This window comes from Callospermophilus lateralis, unplaced genomic scaffold, assembly GCF_048772815.1.
Source record: "Callospermophilus lateralis isolate mCalLat2 unplaced genomic scaffold, mCalLat2.hap1 Scaffold_43, whole genome shotgun sequence".
Classification (NCBI taxonomy): domain Eukaryota; kingdom Metazoa; phylum Chordata; class Mammalia; order Rodentia; family Sciuridae; genus Callospermophilus; species Callospermophilus lateralis.
In genome coordinates, this window is record NW_027514380.1 from 3,194,263 (window position 1) to 3,207,354 (window position 13,092).

The window sequence follows — 13,092 nt, forward strand, 5'->3', positions numbered from 1 at the left end:
CCTTCTTCAGCCTCCTGAATAGCTGGAATTTTGGGCATTTGCCAACATCCCTGGCTAGATTTTTCTTTTTAGAAAGCTGCTAAGACTGGCTTTGAACTTGTGATGCTCCTGCCTTAGCCTCCAGAGTTGTTGGGATTACAGATTTGCACCAGTGTGCCTGGCTATGACTTTTATAGTATCACCTGTCAGAGGTGCCAGAGAAGCTCATCCAGGACTGGTTCCGGAAGCTGGGTCGCTTCCCTGAAGCTTTTAGCTCCATTCACTACAAGGGAACGAGGACTTACAATCCCCCCACAGACTTTTCTGGGCTTCGTCGTGCTTTGGAGCAGCAGCTAGAGAACAACACCACCCGTTCACCCCGACATCCTGGGGTCATCTTCAAAGCCCTGAAGGCACTGAGTGACAGTTTCAGCGGTGAGATCCCTGATGACCAGATGGCACACAGCTCCTTTTTTCCAGATGAGTACTTCACCTGCTCCTCCTTGTGCCTCAGCTGTGGGGTTGGATGTAAGAACAGCATGAACCATGGGAAGGAAGGAGTGCCTCACGAAGCCAAGAGCCGTTGCAGGTATTCTCACCAGTATGACAACCGAGTTTATACCTGCAAGGCCTGCTATGAGAGAGGCAAGGAAGTCAGCGTAGTGCCCAAAACATCTGCCTCCACCGACTCTCCCTGGATGGGTCTTGCAAAATATGCCTGGTCTGGATATGTGATCGAGTGTCCAAACTGTGGCGTGGTCTATCGTAGCCGGCAGTACTGGTTTGGGAACCAAGATCCTGTGGATACAGTGGTGCGAACAGAGATTGTGCATGTGTGGCCTGGAACTGATGGGTTTCTGAAGGACAACAACAATGCTGCCCAGCGCTTGTTGGATGGGATGAACTTCATGGCTCAGTCTGTGTCTGAGCTAAGTCTTGGGCCCACCAAAGCTATGACTTCCTGGCTGACAGACCAGATTGCCCCTGCCTACTGGAGGCCCAATTCCCAAATCCTGAGCTGCAACAAGTGTGCGACATCCTTTAAAGACAATGACACTAAGCATCACTGCCGGGCCTGTGGGGAGGGCTTCTGCGACAGCTGTTCATCTAAGACCCGGCCAGTGCCCGAGCGGGGCTGGGGGCCTGCACCCATGAGGGTGTGTGACAACTGCTACGATTCCAGGAATGTCCAGTTAGATGTTACTGAGGCACAGGTAGACGATGAAGGCGGAACACTCATTGCTCAGAAGGTGGGAAAGGCTGTGCAGAACACCTTGGGAGCCGTGGAGACAGCCATTGACATACCACTAGGCCTGGTGAAGGACGCGGCCAGGCCTGCCTACTGGGTGCCCGATCATGAGATCCTGCACTGCCACAACTGCCGCAAGGAGTTCAGCATCAAGCTCTCCAAGCACCACTGCCGCGCCTGCGGACAGGGCTTCTGTGATGAGTGCTCCCATGAAAGCCGGGCTGTTCCCTCTCGTGGCTGGGACCATCCTGTCCGAGTCTGCTTCAACTGCAATAAAAAGCCCGGTGACCTTTAACCCCAGCTCCCTCTTTCCAAGTCCTTCACAATTCCTTAGGTTCTCAGGGTTAGAAACAAAAGTTTCATTGAGGTAGGCCCTCCTCCCAGTCACCTGTTGTGGTATGTGTTCTCTCCTATCCTCATCCTTGGGCCACTTTCCCTCTGTGGGGGTGAGCCTGACGGCAGGCCCGAAGGCATAAACCCCTCAGGGCAAGGGACCGAGCAGCTCTAAGCAAAGGGTGGTGAACCCAAATCTGTTGCATTTATTTCAGCTAAAAATAATATATATATATATATATATATATATATATATATATAGACATATACATATGAAAGGAACTTGGGAGTGTATTGAGGCTGCTGCTGGCTGTGAAGACTTACCCCAGTCTGTCCCCACTACAGGGATGGGATGGCAGTGGCAGCAGGTCTTCCCCACAAAGCCAAGCCAGGTCCAGAGCCACTGCGTTGCTGGTCGCCTTTTGCTGCTTCTCTGCAAGCCTTGGCAGCCTCCCTTTCCTGACTTTTCCCTTCCGGCCCCCCAGCTGACTGATTGGTGGGTCTCCCAGCAATGCCTACTTGAGGCAGCCTGAAGGGAATTCTGCTTGGGCCCTCAGGGAGCTGAATCCCAATTCTTGGATTAAGCCTGTTAAGCCTGTTTTAGAGACCAACCAGCTTATTGTGCGGGTCTTAGGGGTGTATGGAAGGTCAGAAGTTGGGTCTTCAGTCCTGAGAAGTCAAGTTCAGGTGCTGTGATGTCCCTTGTAGTTGGGGAGAGTCCCAAAGGACTTGGGTCTTCCCCAGCAGCCTTTCCTGCTCCTTAATGCTTCTGTTTCCACTAGGCTATTCTGGAAGGCCGCACTTTTGCTCCTAAATCAAAGCACCTGCTACCCTCCTCCCCCTTGTGCCTATCGTCTGCTTCTGAGTTTCACACTAGAATTTTTATTGCATAAAGTGTCTTAATTCTTTGTTTTCAGACACACAACCCCTCTAGCTATTGGAGGGGTAATCATGAGTAACCTTCCAGGGAAACAGAGCACAGAATGGACTGTTAGTTGTTTTTTTAAAAGTATATATAAATATTTCAACAGATCATAAAAGAAAAATTCTATGTCTTTGGTCCATGCAAGGGAAGTCAAATGAATGTTTCTCATCAAGAGCTTGGACATTTATACCTATCATGACTGGAAAGAGACTGTTGTGCCGAAATCCTGTCATCGGGCGGAGTTTATCTTCAGTGGCCAAAAAAAGAATTAAAGCAACATAGTTCCTGACTGAGCTGGCTGGTGGGTGGAGCTTTGGGGAGGTGCATTGGGCGGCCATTCCTGGCTTGAGTATCTGTGGGATATGAGCCCCAGAGTGAGTTAGTCTCAGACCTGCGCCTTCCTGTCTCCTGTGGACCAGCGACTGAGGCCCTACTTGAACTGTGTATTATCAAATTCGCCATCATAAAAGAATCTTCCTGCTGAAAAAAAAAAAAAAAAGATGCACAGACCAGAAATGATGATATGCAAGACACATCTTAAGTAAAACTCAATTTTCCAGAAAAACCCATTTTTTCCACTTCTTTTTAATTTTTTTTTTGGTACTGGGGATTGAATTCAGGGGCACTTGACCACTGAGCCACATCCCCAGCCCTATTTTGTATTTTATTTAGAGACAGGGTCTCACTGAGTTGCTTAGCACCTCATTTTGGCTAAGGCTGGCTTTGAATTCACGATCCTCCTGCCTCAGCCTCCCAAGCTGCTGGGATTACTAGCTCGTGCCATCACACCTGGCCATATTTTCCACTTCTCTCTGAAAAAAAATCTGTATCAAAGTTCTATGGATTCAAAAAAGATGGGAGAGAGTCATGTGGTTGGTTATGTGTTGAACAGTACTGATATGGTTATTATAGGTAGAAAATAATTAGCCAATGAAGCAGTATCAAAGGAAATCAGAACAGAGGAGAAAACAGCAGTCGACACTTTCTGGAAAATATCCTGAGGCCTACTTGAAAAACGGCATGTAATACTCAGCATAAAACATGTCTGCAACCATGAATGGAGGAAGGGTGGATCCTGTGTTGTTGTCCATAATTTATAAAGTGGTTTCTTTCTGCCTGTGAGTGATATCAGTCATCAACATTTATGCACTTTCTGTGTGTCGACTCACACACGTAATGGCCTCTAGTTGATTATTGAGACAGTTCCACCTTAAGTAGCAGTTGGTTGAGAAATGAGGACAAGTTATGAATATGAGCAACTCCTGAGAAGTTTGGCTGGGAGTGAAAGAAAAGATAGTAGAAGAAGATGAAAGTGTGTAAGATGCACTTTCTTTTACTTCTCACCTGTGCAACACAGGCACAGGTTGTTCACGTGACCCAAGCAGTATCTAACAGGGTCACTAAAGGATTTAATGTCCGTTTATTGGCTCCTAGCACAATACTGATATTCCCTCAAATCAGAAAAATGTGGACGGGAGGCTCCTGGTTAGACTTTTGAGAGAAGGCTGCAGAAGAAAGCTAGATTGTTCCTAGGAGCCTGGAAGAGCATTTGAACCTCAGTAACCCTCCGTTAACACACACAATAACAAAAACATTTGCAGGGCATTTACTACATGTCAGATGCTAATTGTACACCATCTTATTTTATCTTCATAACAATCCTACGAAGTGTGTAATATTATGTTCCTTCTAAAGGTGAAAAAATTTAAGCCCAGAGAAGTAAAGTAACTCCCCCCATATGATATCAGTACAGAATCTAGTCTTTGACTCCAAATCACAGATTATCATCCCCTACCACCTCTTACAATTATCTTACTGGGGGAAGGGGTGGGGAAATGTATAATAAGGAGGTGTTTAAGGTCTTCAATTATCTGTTTTCATCTATCTCCTGATTGGGAAGCAGAAATTCTAGTCACTATTACCTGGATACTATATCAGGACGGATTCTCATCTCTTCTTACATTGCCTCCAGACTCCTAGAGAATAGGCTTGATTTTCTTTTTGCCCAGGTCTGCAATGGTTGAAGTCTGCTTCATTGTCACAAATGGGTGAAAAAATCTATTTTCTCGAATTCTAGTACATCAGATGTGAAGTGAATGCTACAAAACTGCTTAATGAGTCTTGAATGTGAACAGTGTATTGGCATATTTAAGACACATTGCAATTGTCAGAAATTCCTTTGTGGTTTCCCCTCTAGCCTGTGAATGGAGGTAAGTTAACTCTGTTTTTCTGGCACTTTTAATCTCTAATATATAATTTTGTTTTCTTTTGGTTTGAAACCATGAAGGATAAATTATCTGCTGAATGCTTTTGGCAGATGGAGGGGAAGCATCCCAAAGGTCTCAAAGTAAAAATTCTGTACCAACATATAGCTAGCATGATCATGCAACTTCCAAGGGTAAAGAATACTGTGCATTAAAAAAATAATAATAAGGGCTGGGGATGTGGCTCAAGCGGCAGCGCGCTCGCCTGGCATGTGTGCAGCCCGGGTTCGATCCTCAGCACCACATACAAACAAAGATGTTGTGTCCGCCAATAACTAAAAAATAAATATTAAAAAAAAATTCTCTCTCTCTCTCTCTCTCTCTCTCTCTCTCTCTCTCTCTAAAAAATAATAATAATAATAATAATAATAATAATAATAATAATAATAATAATAAAATAAGAGCCCAGAAAGCTTTCCTAGGAGACAGGTTTCTTTGCTTTTGGGATTCATCAGTCATTGCCACACAAAGGGCATTTCTGGTGTTAGGAGATAGAGAATAACAAGGGGAATATTTTAAAGAATCTGCTCAGAAGTAGAAGACTGAAAAGCAAAGTTTAAGTGGAGCAGACAAATAATATTTCAGGCGTGCCAGATTTGAATGTAGCATGTTGTGTGTTCGTGTATGTCTGTCGCCTTGACATGTGTGTGTATGCTGGTCCATAATTTACCTTGTTAGAGGCATCATCTGATTTAGGAGTGACAGGGCTTTTAAGTATTTACAATATTTCCTAATTCTCTTGCTCCTCTGACCAGAGGACTCCAAGTGTGGCTTGGCAAGGGCCATCCCTCAGCACCTGCCCTGAGGGACACTGTTGGGGGGGGTGGGGGGAGCCTCACCTTCCATCTGAAGCTCTCCCACTGAGTTATTCTAAAGCCCACTTCCTGGCAAACATCAGCATTAAAGATCAAAGTGGTGTGAGGCCATGTGAGAGAAAGGAAGTTTTGTAATCTGAACCCTGGGGCCAAGAGGAGTTATTCTTCCAGACTTTGTTTTGGCAGTGGCATTGTTTTGAAAGGCAAAAGGCCAGCCAAGGCCTGAAAAATCATGGTCATTGTTTCTGACAACAGCAGGGGTGTTGATCAGATAAAGCAAGGCCAGCAGGCTGCATTTTGAGTGAGCCCTGAGAATGCTTGGGAATGTGTCTGTCTTTGTGTATGCCACATCAGCCCCTGGGCCTTGTTGTCACTCTGATGGATAGCTGGAGCTAACGCTGTAGGTGCAAAGACAGCTGGAGGTGGGGAAGGGTGGCACTTTTGAGAGAATTCTGGTTTAATCTAGGACTGTTTTTCTGAAAACAGAGGTTTGGGTAGCCATAAAATAAATGTGGCACATTTTTCTTAGTAGTCAATTTTACTAGAAGATTTGGGGTGAAAACGGTCTTCCTTGAAGCTAAAAGGATCAACAAAGGCATTGTGAAATAGAAGGCAAAAACTGTGTGAACTTTAAATATAAATTCAGGTATTTTAAAGAAAAAATTAATTTCTAGTAGATAGATTCCTGCTGCCTCCCCTATCCCCCCATCCCAGTGAACAGGTAAAAGCTGTAGTGTGCATTTATCAGCCCTGCATTGGACATTTTTGAGCAATTAGATATAATCCAGCATGAACCCAAAAGGGATTAAGGACGTTTTGTTTATTAAAACAGAAGCTTTAAACTGAAACTTGAAGTTGAAAATTGTCAGTCCACAGGCTGAGTCTGACGCACAGGCCAGATTTAATCAACAGCACGTTTAGTGTGGTCTATGCTGTGTTAATTTTTTAAAAGTTAGTTGCTAATATTTGTAAATCAAATTCCTCCTAATAATCTAGTTTCTCTTAAAAAAAAATGGTGGGGAAGGTTTGGCAGCAGGAAGCCTGGGATCTTGCATGGCAACACTTAGCTGGAGCTGCTTGGTTCACTGTGAGTGACAAGCCAGGCTGCTTCTCTCACTAGCTTAGCTGCCTGGTCTCTGTAGACACTTCCTACCAGTGATCCCTCCCTCAGCTGAGATACCTCCAGAGTTTTTCCTGTGGTCTAATCTTTATAGCAATTACCCCTCTTTCTCATGTGGTCATGTGGCTTCCTGATGACCTTGGCTCTCATGGTAGCCTAATATCTGGATTCTTTGTATTCTGAGGCCTAGTTCTTGGGTCTTGATCTAACAGTACACAGACAAGCTGCATGTATCTGACTGTGTGAAGACTCAGCCCAGACACTGGTGTTTGCTACATTGGTATCAGAGACCTACAAAAAGCTGCCCATCTCTACTTTCACCCAGTGTTGGATGAGGTGAAGATAATCCTTTAAATATTATTCATTTTAGAACTTATTATGACAGAGGCAGGCAGCAATTTTGGTACTGGGGAGAAAGTGTAGAGAACTCGGTTGCTTGGCGGCTTTCGTGTTGGAGAAAGACTCGGATGGGGAATTAGGGGCCCTGAGTGGCCATCCTGACTGCACCTGCTGTCCATTCTCAGGCATGGGATTGAGTTGGTCATGCATGGCTTCTTCTCTGATGTGGCTCTTGTCTCCTGAGCCTTGACTACCTCACAAGCTTTCTGAGAAGCTCCAATGTAATAATGTCAATGAATTCGCTTAGAAGATCATAAGAACATTACAAATCTAAGATAACACGTTCCCATGAAAGGTGGGCTGTGCCTTTGCAATGTGAACAATAGAATCCCCAATACATTTATATGCTTAGCAGTGGTAGTTGCTGATGGTGAGGTAGTTTCCCCCTTTAAAGACTGAAAATTCTGTTACCACAAAAGATATCTGTATTGGCCAAGTCGAGCCTTAAAATGATAAAAGAATATCTTGCTATCTTTTTGTTCAGTGAATACCAGAGTCACCTACTACCAGCTCCACTAAGAAATAATGGTTATATAAAAATGTGTTTGATTTTTATAGGCTCAGAGGTCACTGGGATCCAGTTTTATATTCATTATTTGCTAACACTATTTTCCTTTCATGTGCTATGGATTTGTGAGGGTCTTTTTCTTTCCAGGCAGTCAGGAATACGAATTTGTTTTTTATTGATCTGCTTATGGCAGTTGGTATAACAGCATGTTTTAGCAGATGTTCTGCTAGTCCTATCTCATTTTACCTTTTGTAAAAATTTTAGTGTTTCTTGTTGGTGGCAAAAGAAAAAAAATCAGTGTTTCTCCTTGAACAATTCTGAACATGTCATTTGATGTTTTCTGGCTTAGCTCTTAAATCTTGTATGGTGTGACTTTAAAAAAAAGAGTAAGAGAGAGAGAGAGAGAGAGAGAGATATTAGAGATTCTATCATCAATCTCATTCTTCAGAGCTTTCAAAAGAAAACTTTCAAAGGCACTAGGTTTTCTATAGCTGCTGAGATTTCTCGCATTTACATTCATAGACACGGGTTGGACAATAATCTTTTTCAACCAGAAAGCAGAACACTATTTGTTCCATTACTTATGGTATCCCATGGTCAGGATTTTTTAAGCCATTGTAGAGTTTTAAATGTAGAGTTTAGGACCATGGATACACTAGAGGCTGTATAAAATCTTACAGTTTTGATTCCATACCTATTTCATCGAGGAACCAAGAAAGTATTAAGAGTTGCTTTTTAGACAGATTTAGCTCACATAAGTACTTTACATGGTGGGTGATACAGAATTAACCTAGACCCTGTTATACATAGAACCACCTAACTAATGATCAATACCTCATCACACACATGTGCACACACACACGTACACACCCCAACTGTCAGTTGGTTATGAGGTCCTATGTTTCTTGAAGTGTGTTCTGTAGACCATTGGTTCTACGGATGCTTTCTCAAAGTAGGGTTCTGGGTTGAAATGAGCATTAACCCAGCTTGGAGTCAGCTCACAACTTGATCTCTCTTTGAATCTAGTTTCCTATCCTACAGGAGAACAGAGAAATCGTAGATAACAGGACCAAGAAGAGCAGTGCCATTATCTCCCTAGCTGTAGACAATATGTTGCTAACAGACTTTTGAGTTTAGTTTTCAACCTGATTGACATTTATTAGGAGCACAGGCTGGTACCCCTTAACTATGCCTAGGGCAACCACATAATCTATTATTTAAACTAACCACAATTTAGAGAGTGAAAAGGGGGGGGTGCTTTTGATCATTATGCTTGACAAAAGGCATAATTGGGACTGCGTTGGATAAAGTAGGGCATAGAGTCACCCCAAGTCTGATGAACCTCAGAGCCCAGCTTACATCATAACTTTTCCATAATGCCTTTCTGATTTTCCCAATTGGAAGACATTTTTTTCACAACATGGAAATCTCTTTTATTAAATGTGTAATGTTCTACTTTGTCTTAATAATTACTTAGGTACCTCCTGTATCCCCCCTATTAGGCTCCAAGTTCAGACTCATGATCTGTATTTATGCCTTCTGTCTGTCTGTCTATAGCACCCTTTCATATTAGCCTGTCATGGTGAGTACAAATGAATACTGTTGTTTGAGTGAATGGATGAATAAAAATCTCAGCACCAAAAGTCTGGTACCCTTCTCAACTCTACTGTTTTTTCCCCCTTAACAAATGGTCTACCCTCAATGTGATCTCATCATCACACATCTTTCATAAACCTTATGTCCTACAGGCAATTTTCTCTCTTTCTTATTTATTTTCAATATCAGATCTGTTCAGGTGTCTATTGGATTTGTGTCTTCTTCATTCCTGTGGTCACAATTCAGGCCCAAGGCTTTACTCTGTTCTTCTTGGATGTACACTAGCTTCATAGCTCTTTACCTTGTTTTGAATTTCTTCTCAATTCCCATTTTGAACCTATACCTGCCCACTTTACCTGCAGTGGAATTTCAATGTTTTTCCCCTATTTTAGAGCCAAGTAACCTTTGCAATAGCCCCTGTGGTGAAATTCGAACTCCTTGAACTGGCATCGAAGGCCACTTAATTAACAGAATATTATTTATAATTTATAAATTCAACCTTTTGAAATTTTTTCCTCTTCTTTAGAATTAATTGTCTTCATCTGATTCTCTTATGTGAAAAACCAAGTTCTTTAGGGTAGAGATATAGCTCAGTGGCAGAGCACTTACTACTTGCTAAGCATGTTTTAGACTGTGAATTTAATCACCAGTACAGCAAAGGGGGGGAAAAGAAGATGAAGGACCGAGGAAGATGAGGAGGAGGAGGAGGAGGAGGAGGAGGAGGAGGAGGAGGAGGAGGAGGAGGAGATGATAATGAAGTTCAAAATCTGGTTCTTTCTTACTTTTCCAGCCATTTATTTCTTCTGCTGTTTTTTTTCCCTTTATAGTCTATACTCCGTCTACCACTGAACTATGCAATTCCCAGATTGTTCCTTAAATATCCATACTTTTGCAAGTGATATTCATTCTGCTTAGAGAACTTCTTTTTATTAATACTGCATATTCTAACTCATTCCTTTAGATTTATCATAATATTGCTTGCTATCTTTGCAATTTTTTTTCATTATTCTTTCTTCAACCACTCTTAGCAATTTGCTCTCTGTGTTTGTAAAGTTCTGGTACTATATGTATCCCAGTGAATTATTGACTAGTCTGCTTCTCTTCCACGTTGAGAATTTCTTGAGGCCAGGGACTTTTTTTTGCACTCTTTTATTGGGCCTAAGAGTGATTAGTATATAATAAATTCTTAACAAGTATTAATTAGTATATAATAAATTCTTAACAGATATCAATTTGGGCACACACTTATTGAAAACTTGCTATGTGTTAGGTATCACCTTGTTCAATCTAATTTAATTTAATCACCGTGATTGGCATCTGACAAAGAAATCCATAATATCTCTGTTCTACACAGAGGAAATGTACAGACTCAGTAGTAACTTATCCAAGGAGTACAACTTTGGATGACAGAATCAGGGCCAGAAACCAAGCTATGAAATTGCAAAGTACTGCCTATGTTCATCAATATCTATCTCTAAATCTTGGCTTATTCATGGAAGAATTTGAAGGCATAGGCCCAAATTTACTTCCTGATTATTTCTTCCAGGATTATATCAGCCATATCTTATTCTATATCCACTCATTTGGCCACTTGTGTCATAAAGTTTATCAACTTAACATCAGTGGCCTGACGTGCATGATTTTCGTAGTCCACTTCTTGACTCACTCTAGACTTGAATTGTGTTCTCTTTTTAATTGACATTCTGCCCCATCCCGTGAGACACACATTTAACTAGAGTTCTGGACAGGTCCTACAACTTGAACATAAAGCTCTTGACTGTACATTGTATGTTCTCATTTTCCCCTGCACCAGTCTCTTTCAGATTGGAGTCAGGCTGGGAGTCTGCATGGTTAGCTAAGTTGAAGACTCTCTTGTCAAATTCTCTTCACTAAGGAAAAGTTAACTACTCTCCACCAAGAGAGGAGGTAGAGCAGAACAGACCAGATCCATCAGTAAATATTATAGCAAAAAGAAAGGGGGAATTAATAGGGAAGTGTGATGTGGGTGGTGTTCACAGTGATCAATGCATGACTCTGGACCTTGCTTAATAAGTGATATTTTCATAAGACCTGGAGGAGATAAAAATACTTGATAGTTGTTCAGAAAACATTTGTTGGGTGAATAAATGCTCTTTCAGTGAACGTGGATCTCAGAGGGAAAGGAAACTAGAATATTATTTTTGCCTGTTCCCTGAGGTTCAATGTCAATTTCATGGTGCTGCAAAAAGCAAAATGGTCAACAAATATATGAAAAAAAATGTTCAACATCTCTTGTCTTTAGAGAAATGCAAATTAAAACTACAATGAAATTTTATCTCACTCCAGTCAGAATGGCAATTATGAAGAATACAAGTAACAATGTTGATAAGGATGTAGGGGGAAATAGGTTCACTCATATTGCTGTTGGGAATGAAAATTGGGGCAACTACCTGGAAAGCAGTATGGAGATTCCTTAGAAAACTTGAAGTGGAACCACCGTTTGACCCAGTTATCCCTACTCCTTGGTTTACACCCAAAGGACTTAAAATCAGCATACTACAGTGACACAGTCACATTAGTGTTTATAGCAACTCAATTCACAATAGCCAAACGATGGAACCAACCTAGAAGCCCTTCAACAGATGAATGGATAAAGAGAATGTGGTAATTACACATGATGGACTATTACTCAGCCAAAAAGAAGAATGACATGTGGTCCTTTGCCATTAAATGAATGGAACTACAGAGTATCATGCTAAGTGAAATAAGCCAATCCCCCCCAAAATCAGAGGCCAGATGTTTTCTCTGTGTGGATGCTATCACAAAATAAAGGGTGGGGAGGGAAGAATAGAAGTTCATTGGATTAAAGAAAGGAGAATAAAGGGGAGTGAGGGGGATGGGAATAGGGAGACAGTAGAATGAATTGCCCCTGATTTTTGTATGTTCACGTATGACACAACCAGGGTAACTCCACATCACGTACAGCCACAAGAATGGCATCCTAATTAGAATAAGTGATACTCCATGCACGTATAATATGTCAAAATGCACTCTATTGTCATGTATCTCTAAAAGGAACAAATAAATTTAAGAAAATAAAACACCCCCCCCCAAAAAAAAAGCAGACTTATTCTGCCTGAGGATGGAGTATGGAAGGAAGAGATGAGAAGAAGGGATGGTCTGGCACAGGCTTAGGGAGGAAGTGATGGGAGTCAGCCACAGGTGTTCAGGGAGACCCGTACCTAATACTGAGTTCAAAGGTCACCTAGAAGCCAAACCAAACCCTGCGGGCTGGTCTATCCAATTCAGTCATCACTTTTCTCCCTGAGGTCTTACTTCTGCTTAGGAAGATTTGTTTTCCACCTTCTTAGAATCAGAGAGGCATATGCATTTTTTTCCCCCGAGTCAAGCTCCTGATCATTAACAAAAAATTAACAAAAAATTAAAAAATTAAAAAAAATTAACAAAAAATTAATGATCAGCAATTGCCAGTAATCGTTGATTTGTCTGGGATTATCACTGAAGTATGAAATGCAATTTAGAATCCCATTATGATTAGTATTCCATTTCACTCACTAAACATGGTGACCTTCTAATTTAGAAATTTAAGATGCTCATTAGATAAATGTTAAAATGGTGCTGGTATAATTGTAATTGTCTTTTTTTTCTAGTTTCCTTATATCATATTTGTTTTTATTGGATTTGGGGGATGGGGTGGGGAAATAACTGCCTGTACATTGTATGTTCTCATTACATTGTATAAAGCTGGACATTAAAGAGGGTTGTAAAACCAAAATAACGACATTGTAATGACTATATTACTTTTGAGAAAAATATAGTTTTTTCCCAAAAAACATGTTGTTAATGTTAAAAGAATTTTTAAAAATTTGGGTTTTTTTTAGTTATATATTACAGCATAATGTAT

At 41.4% G+C, this 13,092-nt stretch overlaps 1 pseudogene; it reads left to right on the forward strand.

Moving 5' to 3' along the window:
• Positions 1 to 201: 201 nt before the first annotated feature.
• On the forward strand, positions 202 to 1,578 carry LOC143389006 (zinc finger FYVE domain-containing protein 1 pseudogene; annotated as a pseudogene).
• Positions 1,579 to 13,092: the final 11,514 nt, after the last annotated feature.